This window comes from Vicugna pacos, unplaced genomic scaffold (assembly GCF_048564905.1).
Source record: "Vicugna pacos unplaced genomic scaffold, VicPac4 scaffold_190, whole genome shotgun sequence".
NCBI classification, from domain to species: Eukaryota; Metazoa; Chordata; class Mammalia; order Artiodactyla; family Camelidae; genus Vicugna; species Vicugna pacos.
Window position 1 is genome coordinate 468934 of NW_027328869.1, and position 11610 is coordinate 480543.

The 11610-nt window shown below is 45.8% G+C and overlaps 2 long non-coding RNA genes across 2 annotated transcripts; both read left to right on the forward strand.

Annotated features, from left to right (window-relative positions):
* The first annotated feature begins 1107 nt into the window (after nucleotides 1–1107).
* On the forward strand, nucleotides 1108–6245 carry LOC140695196 (uncharacterized). The gene is made up of 3 exons (XR_012070901.1): nucleotides 1108–1245; nucleotides 5660–5772; nucleotides 5981–6245. It is a non-coding gene; the product is annotated as an uncharacterized lncRNA (long non-coding RNA).
* Nucleotides 6246–6465: 220 nt separating this feature from the next.
* Nucleotides 6466–11550, forward strand: LOC140695194 (uncharacterized). Its single transcript, XR_012070897.1, has 3 exons — nucleotides 6466–6517; nucleotides 10965–11077; nucleotides 11286–11550. It is a non-coding gene; the product is annotated as an uncharacterized lncRNA (long non-coding RNA).
* The last annotated feature ends 60 nt before the right edge of the window (nucleotides 11551–11610 follow it).

Genomic DNA, 11610 nt, shown 5'->3' on the forward strand with positions numbered 1-11610 from the left:
TGAGAACGCTTAATCATCCGATCATGTTGGGTAAAGCAATTTAAAGCAACGGAGTCTGCACCCCCATGATATAGTGCCCACGGGGGCTTGACTCAATGAAAGAATGTCCACATAAGCTGTGTCTTTAATGTCATTGGCGACTTTTACAGTTCCGTTCACTATCTGACTTATAATATTTACCTATACTGTCTTGAAAAACTGAGGCCAAATACATATACAAGTTCAGTCAAAGAGTCCCCTCACTTACCACACTCCCTTCACCCCAGAGAAGACACAAACCCAGCATTTGCTGAATCTAGTGGAAGGCCATCGTTTCTTTGTGTGAGATAATTATTCATATGCTATCTACTTCAGTCGAGACTTTTAGACCTTTAAGGAGTTCACTGTTGTTCACAGAGGGTAAAGCTGGAGGAACTCTGATTCGAGGAGGGGCTTGCCATTCTCGAACTGGCTTCATTGCAGCTCAGGTACTGATCCTTCCAAATGGATGCCTGAGTGGAGGGGAGGGAAGAGCAAGTGCTTGTTATCTAGGCCCAAACCTGGGAAAAAGCTTACCTGGTCTTGGTGCACTTTGGTCTGAATGGCTTGGAAATGCCCCTTGGGGCGTGTGGATTCTCACGACCTCTTCCAAGAACATGAGCGTTTTGATCACCTCTGCCATCTCTTCTCTTTTAGATGTCAGGGATCTTGGACCCGTTCTTGGAGCAGAGAATTGAGGAATTTCCTCAAGTCCACGTTGGCACTCCGTATGTTTCTGCCAGTATCAGCGTGGTTCAGTAGGTCTCATGAATGTCTTTCGAGCCTGGTATCCTCTACAGCTGTCTCCAGGCCAGTAATCTCCATTGTAGCAGAACATCTCTCATCAATGTGTTCGCATCTCTCCTCAATCCGTGCAGCCAGCTTTTCGGCCAGCTTCTCTTCGTATCTCCCATACAGTCGACTTCAACAGGACTGGGCATGTCTGAAAGTAGCTCGGAGCCTCACCAGTAAGCTGGTGGCAGGCAGATCTTCCACGGTCTGCCCTTTCAGGTTCTGGAAACTGACCCGTGAACTCAGGTCTTTGGGCAGCAGCAGTATCTCGAACTGACAGAGCTTCCCGGACCAAAGACCTAAGCTAAGCTCCACAGAGGGCGGCAGCCCCTCCATCACACTGATCCACCCACAGAACTCTGCCCGGTTACCTAGGATCCACCGGCCACAACAAGCCGCGCGGTACACACCAACATTCCACCTGGAATCCAACGGGTAACTGCCATCCCCAATGGCTGCTGCACCTTGTCAGTGTTGGGGGAGGGGCTGCATCCGACGAGAGGTTCCTAAGCTAAATGTGATTCTACCCACTAGCGTCCCATGGGCCTTTGTTCTTCCCTCTTTCCTTTTCTTCAGATCTGTATGCACAGTACCATCGGAGGCAAGTGTGTCCATTTTCTGTTGATGGTTTCACACGTCTTTAAACTTTCTAACAGTTCACAGTACACAGAGACCCTCTAAAGGAAACTTATGTTCCTGTAATATCTGTCCACCCGGAATACATAACCGTCGGTTGATTTCTCCTGAAACACCCGCACTCTCAGGACATGGATCCATTGGTTTCATGGGGGCTGAAATTCCTAGAAATGAAACCAACCCAAATGTGCAATTTACTGTCTGTCTCTTTTGCTCTTAGTACACTTTTGCAGAGCTACTTGTCTTTGTTAAAGGCTTATGCCATTTCTTCTCGAAGTAGGGTTTTATATGGCATTCATTCATCCTGTTGGAAGACTTGCAAGTCTATATCACGGACAAGGAATCCATTTGACTCCAAATCGGCATTTGGGTTAGGTCACGATATGCTCTTCTTAATCAACATTAACGAATATAAATGCACGCCTCTGATTTCCGAATACAAGTGTGCTGAGTACATGCAAGCAGCGATACTGGGTCGATGCGTACTGAATGATCCTTGACATCACCTTGAGTATTTCCTTTTGAGTAATCATGGTTCGCTTGGTATATGTCAGCCAACCGTACACTTTGGGTGCATGTTTGTTTGTTTGATTTTTGTTGGTCTGCTTCTCGTTTGTTTTGCAAACACGTCAGGCCATGCATCTCTCCGTTCGCTTCAAACAGAGAGTCATATAAGCTGATTCACTTAAGATAGTGCTTCCAATCACCTATGATTTCCTGCTTCCCTCTCCCATCTTTAGGGTATTGATGTCCTCCTTGCCTTCTTCTGGTTTCTTCTTTGCCACTCATGCTCTTCTTGCATTTCCAATAATGGTTTTCTTCTTTCCATTTCATCTTGCTGCTTTTCTATTCAGGGGAGAATTCTCAACCTTTCTTGTAGGATAAGTTTCGAACTGCTGAATTCTTTTAAGATTTGCCGGTCTGTGGAATTCTCTAGCTCTGCCGTTATTAGAAATGGCGGTCATGTGGCCTAGGCTACTATAGATGGCCACATTTTGCCCTTCAGGGTTTGGTCTATGTCCTGGCACTCCTCCCTGTCCTGCAATATTGCTGCCGATATATCAGCTGAAACCCCTCTGGAGGTTCTCTTCTGACAATGTTGCTTTCCTCCAGGGGCATTTTAAATCCCTGGGATGCTCATGAACTTCGTTGATTTGAATCATACAGCTGCTGGTAGGTCTATTGGGATTCCACCTCCTTTGGACGCTGTGTACTTCCTGAATTCGCATAGATGATTCTTTCTAGGCTTTCAGCAAGTTTCAGTCTGATTTTTCTACAGATAACTTTTCAGACATTTTTTGTTTCTTTACCTCTTGCTTTTCCATCTGGGACTCTTACGAATGCTAGTCTTTCATGCCTTGTCTTACCCCAGGATTCAACAGCAATGTTTTCATTGGTTTGCACTTGCTTTCCTATGTCTGCTTCTGACCGAGGGTTTACTGTTCCCCTGTCTTCACATTCATTCACGCGTCCCTCTGCATTATTTGGTCTGCTTAGGACTGAATTTTAGCCCTGATATTATCTCATCCACTGAGTTTTCTGATACTATTTGTTTCGCCTTTAGGCTTTCTCTTCCCCTTTTCTGGTATTCTGCCTTTTATGATTCTGAGACACTGTTGTTCTTCAGTGTTTCCCTCACCTCCATTTTCAATTATTTCTCTGGATTGCGTTTTGCAGTCTAGGTTTTTGAAAGCTTATGTTTTGGGCCTTCAATCTCTTTGGAACTGAAAATGGTATTTCCTGTTTCTTTCATTGCACTTCTTCACCTCTACTGGTCAGGTAATATCAGGTATCTAATGTAGACTTCTAGGGCTTTCTTAAGTGAAAAATTTGGAATCTTGGCTCTATGCAATTCCATGGGATTTCTGTGAGGACAGTTTCTCCTAGACATTGATGCCATGTCCTGTTCCTGTGTTTGTTGTCTGGTATATCTCCAATTGCTGGTGTTGCCTTTATTGTGATGAACACCCCATACTATTTCGATTAGCATAACCGTAGTTTGATTACGCTTATCTCACAATTCTAAAAGTGCACAGGACACTTCCTCTGGTGGAAATGAAGCTTCTAAAGGTTCTCAGCTCTGCATTCTGCTCCATGGCACTTTGGAGTGTTTCCAAAACTGCAAACTGAGAGTGCGCTTGTGCTTTGTAGTGCCACGGGAATGTCCCAATGAAACCAGTTCTTCCCAGAGCTTCTCTGCCTACAGAAACACCAGTGGAAGCATATCAATGGATGTCACACGTCAGGGCCAGTGGAATGATCCCGCAGACCGACCTTGGTGTCCTCGGTGCCGTACCGTGCCGGTGCCATCCAAAATGGAGCATCTGCTTTTGGGAGATAATGCTGAAGGAAATGCTTCATCTTCTCACGCTGTGGACTTGGACCACTCTTACTTGTCCTCTCATCCTTGTGGCACGGGTGCACGAAGGCAACTACAGAGCTGTTGCGTATCCTGTGCCTCAAACCAAACCATAATCCCAGCCCAGGTTATGAATGTAGCAGATCCTAAGGCTTTTCATTCTGATTTCAAACCCAAGGCCACCTAGATCACTCAGACCAGATGCACGATATCTCTGATTCAGCCCCACACGTGCTCTATTGGCAAAATGCCCAATTGGTCCCTGGTCCTGCAGATGCACTGGGTGTGGCCATGGGACATATCGATAATCTCAACCGCGCGTGCCGGTGTGGTGGCCTTCTCACTGGGGTCACAGGTCGGTTTGCTCTCTTGATAGGACACACCACATCCCACAACGCACTCCAGATCCCTGAGACTCAGCGTGTGCCATCATCCATAGCCCTATCCCTCCCTGACCGCTGCCTCTGCTACGTCAAATTTGGCAGCTCGGATCTTGGTCTCAGAATCAACTGTGGGGATATTTTGCGCTGGTTTCTTTGAGTTCTGTCAGCCAAGCATCTGCTCTGCACTCTTCTAACACTCAGCGCATCACCTTCAATCCCATGTCTCCTGTCCGCTTGAGAGTGTGCGTCCAAGTTAAACAGAGTTTCACCTTTGCTGCTCCATCACCAGGGGTCAGACCTTGCATTGGTTTCCATTCCCTGCTTTGCCTTCTCCTGCTTCCAGGGCTTCTGAGGCCTTATCCTGTCTTTGGGAGTAACAGACCTCTCTTCGGCAAGTGTCCTGTGCCAAGGGCTGGGTGAGTGGATGTTTCCATTGCTGTGTACATGGGAGCGAGTGAGCGCAGTTGGTAATGCTTCTCTGCCAACTGGGCATCGATGAATCACCACTTTCCAGATACACTTCCCAGATATGTGATTTTTGTTTAGCTCTGTGTTTCTATACAGCCATGGTGGGAGGGATTTTCCGAAGACTCCAGTTTTGACATTGTGTTGATCTCTCATTTGCAGCCTTTAAAAAGTTTAATAGATTTGATTTCCATGTTTTGAGAGTTATACGAAAATGAAGTTAGTTTTTGAAACATCCTAAATCGACCTAGAAGCCAGACTTGTCAATTTCGGTAACATTTTGTCAGTTCTAAGGAAAACATAGACAGATAGAATGCAAAGTAGCGGTCCAAACTGTAAAAGGGGTCATGTCAACTCTTTACTGTTGAAGCCTCCGAAACCAACAGGAACCATGAAATAGCTATTGGAAACATGATATAACCCCCAACCTTGTTTTCACTTGTGCATGTGGTGCAATTTACTCCCAATGACACCTACTGGCCAATGTTGGCATTTCAAGGGGTAACATCCCTCTCTAGGAAAATACAAGAGGAAACAAACCAAATATATACATTTAGGTTTGAATCCAAAATCACCTAGAGGCATTATAGCTTTGAGAACCCTGCTGCAGCTATGCTAGTCTATTGAGAACCAGGTGTTCTTCTATCAGTGATGAGAACGCTTAATCATCCGATCATGTTGGGTAAAGCAATTTAAAGCAACGGAGTCTGCACCCCCATGATATAGTGCCCACGGGGGCTTGACTCAATGAAAGAATGTCCACATAAGCTGTGTCTTTAATGTCATTGGCGACTTTTACAGTTCCGTTCACTATCTGACTTATAATATTTACCTATACTGTCTTGAAAAACTGAGGCCAAATACATATACAAGTTCAGTCAAAGAGTCCCCTCACTTACCACACTCCCTTCACCCCAGAGAAGACACAAACCCAGCATTTGCTGAATCTAGTGGAAGGCCATCGTTTCTTTGTGTGAGATAATTATTCATATGCTATCTACTTCAGTCGAGACTTTTAGACCTTTAAGGAGTTCACTGTTGTTCACAGAGGGTAAAGCTGGAGGAACTCTGATTCGAGGAGGGGCTTGCCATTCTCGAACTGGCTTCATTGCAGCTCAGGTACTGATCCTTCCAAATGGATGCCTGAGTGGAGGGGAGGGAAGAGCAAGTGCTTGTTATCTAGGCCCAAACCTGGGAAAAAGCTTACCTGGTCTTGGTGCACTTTGGTCTGAATGGCTTGGAAATGCCCCTTGGGGCGTGTGGATTCTCACGACCTCTTCCAAGAACATGAGCGTTTTGATCACCTCTGCCATCTCTTCTCTTTTAGATGTCAGGGATCTTGGACCCGTTCTTGGAGCAGAGAATTGAGGAATTTCCTCAAGTCCACGTTGGCACTCCGTATGTTTCTGCCAGTATCAGCGTGGTTCAGTAGGTCTCATGAATGTCTTTCGAGCCTGGTATCCTCTACAGCTGTCTCCAGGCCAGTAATCTCCATTGTAGCAGAACATCTCTCATCAATGTGTTCGCATCTCTCCTCAATCCGTGCAGCCAGCTTTTCGGCCAGCTTCTCTTCGTATCTCCCATACAGTCGACTTCAACAGGACTGGGCATGTCTGAAAGTAGCTCGGAGCCTCACCAGTAAGCTGGTGGCAGGCAGATCTTCCACGGTCTGCCCTTTCAGGTTCTGGAAACTGACCCGTGAACTCAGGTCTTTGGGCAGCAGCAGTATCTCGAACTGACAGAGCTTCCCGGACCAAAGACCTAAGCTAAGCTCCACAGAGGGCGGCAGCCCCTCCATCACACTGATCCACCCACAGAACTCTGCCCGGTTACCTAGGATCCACCGGCCACAACAAGCCTCGCGGTACACACCAACATTCCACCTGGAATCCAACGGGTAACTGCCATCCCCAATGGCTGCTGCACCTTGTCAGTGTTGGGGGAGGGGCTGCATCCGACGAGAGGTTCCTAAGCTAAATGTGATTCTACCCACTAGCGTCCCATGGGCCTTTGTTCTTCCCTCTTTCCTTTTCTTCAGATCTGTATGCACAGTACCATCGGAGGCAAGTGTGTCCATTTTCTGTTGATGGTTTCACACGTCTTTAAACTTTCTAACAGTTCACAGTACACAGAGACCCTCTAAAGGAAACTTATGTTCCTGTAATATCTGTCCACCCGGAATACATAACCGTCGGTTGATTTCTCCTGAAACACCCGCACTCTCAGGACATGGATCCATTGGTTTCATGGGGGCTGAAATTCCTAGAAATGAAACCAACCCAAATGTGCAATTTACTGTCTGTCTCTTTTGCTCTTAGTACACTTTTGCAGAGCTACTTGTCTTTGTTAAAGGCTTATGCCATTTCTTCTCGAAGTAGGGTTTTATATGGCATTCATTCATCCTGTTGGAAGACTTGCAAGTCTATATCACGGACAAGGAATCCATTTGACTCCAAATCGGCATTTGGGTTAGGTCACGATATGCTCTTATTAATCAACATTAACGAATATAAATGCACGCCTCTGATTTCCGAATACAAGTGTGCTGAGTACATGCAAGCAGCGATACTGGGTCGATGCGTACTGAATGATCCTTGACATCACCTTGAGTATTTCCTTTTGAGTAATCATGGTTCGCTTGGTATATGTCAGCCAACCGTACACTTTGGGTGCATGTTTGTTTGTTTGATTTTTGTTGGTCTGCTTCTCGTTTGTTTTGCAAACACGTCAGGCCATGCATCTCTCCGTTCGCTTCAAACAGAGAGTCATATAAGCTGATTCACTTAAGATAGTGCTTCCAATCACCTATGATTTCCTGCTTCCCTCTCCCATCTTTAGGGTATTGATGTCCTCCTTGCCTTCTTCTGGTTTCTTCTTTGCCACTCATGCTCTTCTTGCATTTCCAATAATGGTTTTCTTCTTTCCATTTCATCTTGCTGCTTTTCTATTCAGGGGAGAATTCTCAACCTTTCTTGTAGGATAAGTTTCGAACTGCTGAATTCTTTTAAGATTTGCCGGTCTGTGGAATTCTCTAGCTCTGCCGTTATTAGAAATGGCGGTCATGTGGCCTAGGCTACTATAGATGGCCACATTTTGCCCTTCAGGGTTTGGTCTATGTCCTGGCACTCCTCCCTGTCCTGCAATATTGCTGCCGATATATCAGCTGAAACCCCTCTGGAGGTTCTCTTCTGACAATGTTGCTTTCCTCCAGGGGCATTTTAAATCCCTGGGATGCTCATGAACTTCGTTGATTTGAATCATACAGCTGCTGGTAGGTCTATTGGGATTCCACCTCCTTTGGACGCTGTGTACTTCCTGAATTCACATAGATGATTCTTTCTAGGCTTTCAGCAAGTTTCAGTCTGATTTTTCTACAGATAACTTTTCAGACATTTTTTGTTTCTTTACCTCTTGCTTTTCCATCTGGGACTCTTACGAATGCTAGTCTTTCATGCCTTGTCTTACCCTAGGATTCAACAGCAATGTTTTCATTGGTTTGCACTTGCTTTCCTATGTCTGCTTCTGACCGAGGGTTTACTGTTCCCCTGTCTTCACATTCATTCACGCGTCCCTCTGCATTATTTGGTCTGCTTAGGACTGAATTTTAGCCCTGATATTATCTCATCCACTGAGTTTTCTGATACTATTTGTTTCGCCTTTAGGCTTTCTCTTCCCCTTTTCTGGTATTCTGCCTTTTATGATTCTGAGACACTGTTGTTCTTCAGTGTTTCCCTCACCTCCATTTTCAATTATTTCTCTGGATTGCGTTTTGCAGTCTAGGTTTTTGAAAGCTTATGTTTTGGGCCTTCAATCTCTTTGGAACTGAAAATGGTATTTCCTGTTTCTTTCATTGCACTTCTTCACCTCTACTGGTCAGGTAATATCAGGTATCTAATGTAGACTTCTAGGGCTTTGTTAAGTGAAAAATTTGGAATCTTGGCTCTATGCAATTCCATGGGATTTCTGTGAGGACAGTTTCTCCTAGACATTGATGCCATGTCCTGTTCCTGTGTTTGTTGTCTGGTATATCTCCAATTGCTGGTGTTGCCTTTATTGTGATGAACACCCCATACTATTTCGATTAGCATAACCGTAGTTTGATTACGCTTATCTCACAATTCTAAAAGTGCACAGGACACTTCCTCTGGTGGAAATGAAGCTTCTAAAGGTTCTCAGCTCTGCATTCTGCTCCATGGCACTTTGGAGTGTTTCCAAACCTGCAAACTGAGAGTGCGCTTGTGCTTTGTAGTGCCACGGGAATGTCCCAATGAAACCAGTTCTTCCCAGAGCTTCTCTGCCTACAGAAACACCAGTGGAAGCATATCAATGGATGTCACACGTCAGGGCCAGTGGAATGATCCCGCAGACCGACCTTGGTGTCCTCGGTGCCGTACCGTGCCGGTGCCATCCAAAATGGAGCATCTGCTTTTGGGAGATAATGCTGAAGGAAATGCTTCATCTTCTCACGCTGTGGACTTGGACCACTCTTACTTGTCCTCTCATCCTTGTGGCACGGGTGCACGAAGGCAACTACAGAGCTATTGCGTATCCTGTGCCTCAAACCAAACCATAATCCCAGCCCAGGTTATGAATGTAGCAGATCCTAAGGCTTTTCATTCTGATTTCAAACCCAAGGCCACCTAGATCACTCAGACCAGATGCACGATATCTCTGATTCAGCCCCACACGTGCTCTATTGGCAAAATGCCCAATTGGTCCCTGGTCCTGCAGATGCACTGGGTGTGGCAATGGGACATATCGATAATCTCAACCGCGCGTGCCGGTGTGGTGGCCTTCTCACTGGGGTCACAGGTCGGTTTGCTCTCTTGATAGGACACACCACATCCCACAACGCACTCCAGATCCCTGAGACTCAGCGTGTGCCATCATCCATAGCCCTATCCCTCCCTGACCGCTGCCTCTGCTACGTCAAATTTGGCAGCTCGGATCTTGGTCTCAGAATCAACTGTGGGGATATTTTGCGCTGGTTTCTTTGAGTTCTGTCAGCCAAGCATCTGCTCTGCACTCTTCTAACACTCAGCGCATCACCTTCAATCCCATGTCTCCTGTCCGCTTGAGAGTGTGCGTCCAAGTTAAACAGAGTTTCACCTTTGCTGCTCCATCACCAGGGGTCAGACCTTGCATTGGTTTCCATTCCCTGCTTTGCCTTCTCCTGCTTCCAGGGCTTCTGAGGCCTTATCCTGTCTTTGGGAGTAACAGACCTCTCTTCGGCAAGTGTCCTGTGCCAAGGGCTGGGTGAGTGGATGTTTCCATTGCTGTGTACATGGGAGCGAGTGAGCGCAGTTGGTAATGCTTCTCTGCCAACTGGGCATCGATGAATCACCACTTTCCAGATACACTTCCCAGATATGTGATTTTTGTTTAGCTCTGTGTTTCTATACAGCCATGGTGGGAGGGATTTTCCGAAGACTCCAGTTTTGACATTGTGTTGATCTCTCATTTGCAGCCTTTAAAAAGTTTAATAGATTTGATTTCCATGTTTTGAGAGTTATACGAAAATGAAGTTAGTTTTTGAAACATCCTAAATCGACCTAGAAGCCAGACTTGTCAATTTCGGTAACATTTTGTCAGTTCTAAGGAAAACATAGACAGATAGAATGCAAAGTAGCAGTCCAAACTGTAAAAGGGGTCATGTCAACTCTTTACTGTTGAAGCCTCCGAAACCAACAGGAACCATGAAATAGCTATTGGAAACATGATATAACCCCCAACCTTGTTTTCACTTGTGCATGTGGTGCAATTTAATCCCAATGACACCTACTGGCCAATGTTGGCATTTCAAGGGGTAACATCCCTCTCTAGGAAAATACAAGAGGAAACAAACCAAATATATACATTTAGGTTTGAATCCAAAATCACCTAGAGGCATTATAGCTTTGAGAACCCTGCTGCAGTTATGCTAGTCTATTGAGAACCAGGTGTTCTTCTATCAGTGATGAGAACGCTTAATCATCCGATCATGTTGGGTAAAGCAATTTAAAGCAACGGAGTCTGCACCCCCATGATATAGTGCCCACGGGGGCTTGACTCAATGAAAGAATGTCCACATAAGCTGTGTCTTTAATGTCATTGGCGACTTTTACAGTTCCGTTCACTATCTGACTTATAATATTTACCTATACTGTCTTGAAAAACTGAGGCCAAATACATATACAAGTTCAGTCAAAGAGTCCCCTCACTTACCACACTCCCTTCACCCCAGAGAAGACACAAACCCAGCATTTGCTGAATCTAGTGGAAGGCCATCGTTTCTTTGTGTGAGATAATTATTCATATGCTATCTACTTCAGTCGAGACTTTTAGACCTTTAAGGAGTTCACTGTTGTTCACAGAGGGTAAAGCTGGAGGAACTCTGATTCGAGGAGGGGCTTGCCATTCTCGAACTGGCTTCATTGCAGCTCAGGTACTGATCCTTCCAAATGGATGCCTGAGTGGAGGGGAGGGAAGAGCAAGTGCTTGTTATCTAGGCCCAAACCTGGGAAAAAGCTTACCTGGTCTTGGTGCACTTTGGTCTGAATGGCTTGGAAATGCCCCTTGGGGCGTGTGGATTCTCACGACCTCTTCCAAGAACATGAGCGTTTTGATCACCTCTGCCATCTCTTCTCTTTTAGATGTCAGGGATCTTGGACCCGTTCTTGGAGCAGAGAATTGAGGAATTTCCTCAAGTCCACGTTGGCACTCCGTATGTTTCTGCCAGTATCAGCGTGGTTCAGTAGGTCTCATGAATGTCTTTCGAGCCTGGTATCCTCTACAGCTGTCTCCAGGCCAGTAATCTCCATTGTAGCAGAACATCTCTCATCAATGTGTTCGCATCTCTCCTCAATCCGTGCAGCCAGCTTTTCGGCCAGCTTCTCTTCGTATCTCCCATACAGTCGACTTCAACAGGACTGGGCATGTCTGAAAGTAGCTCGGAGCCTCACCAGTAAGCTGGTGGCA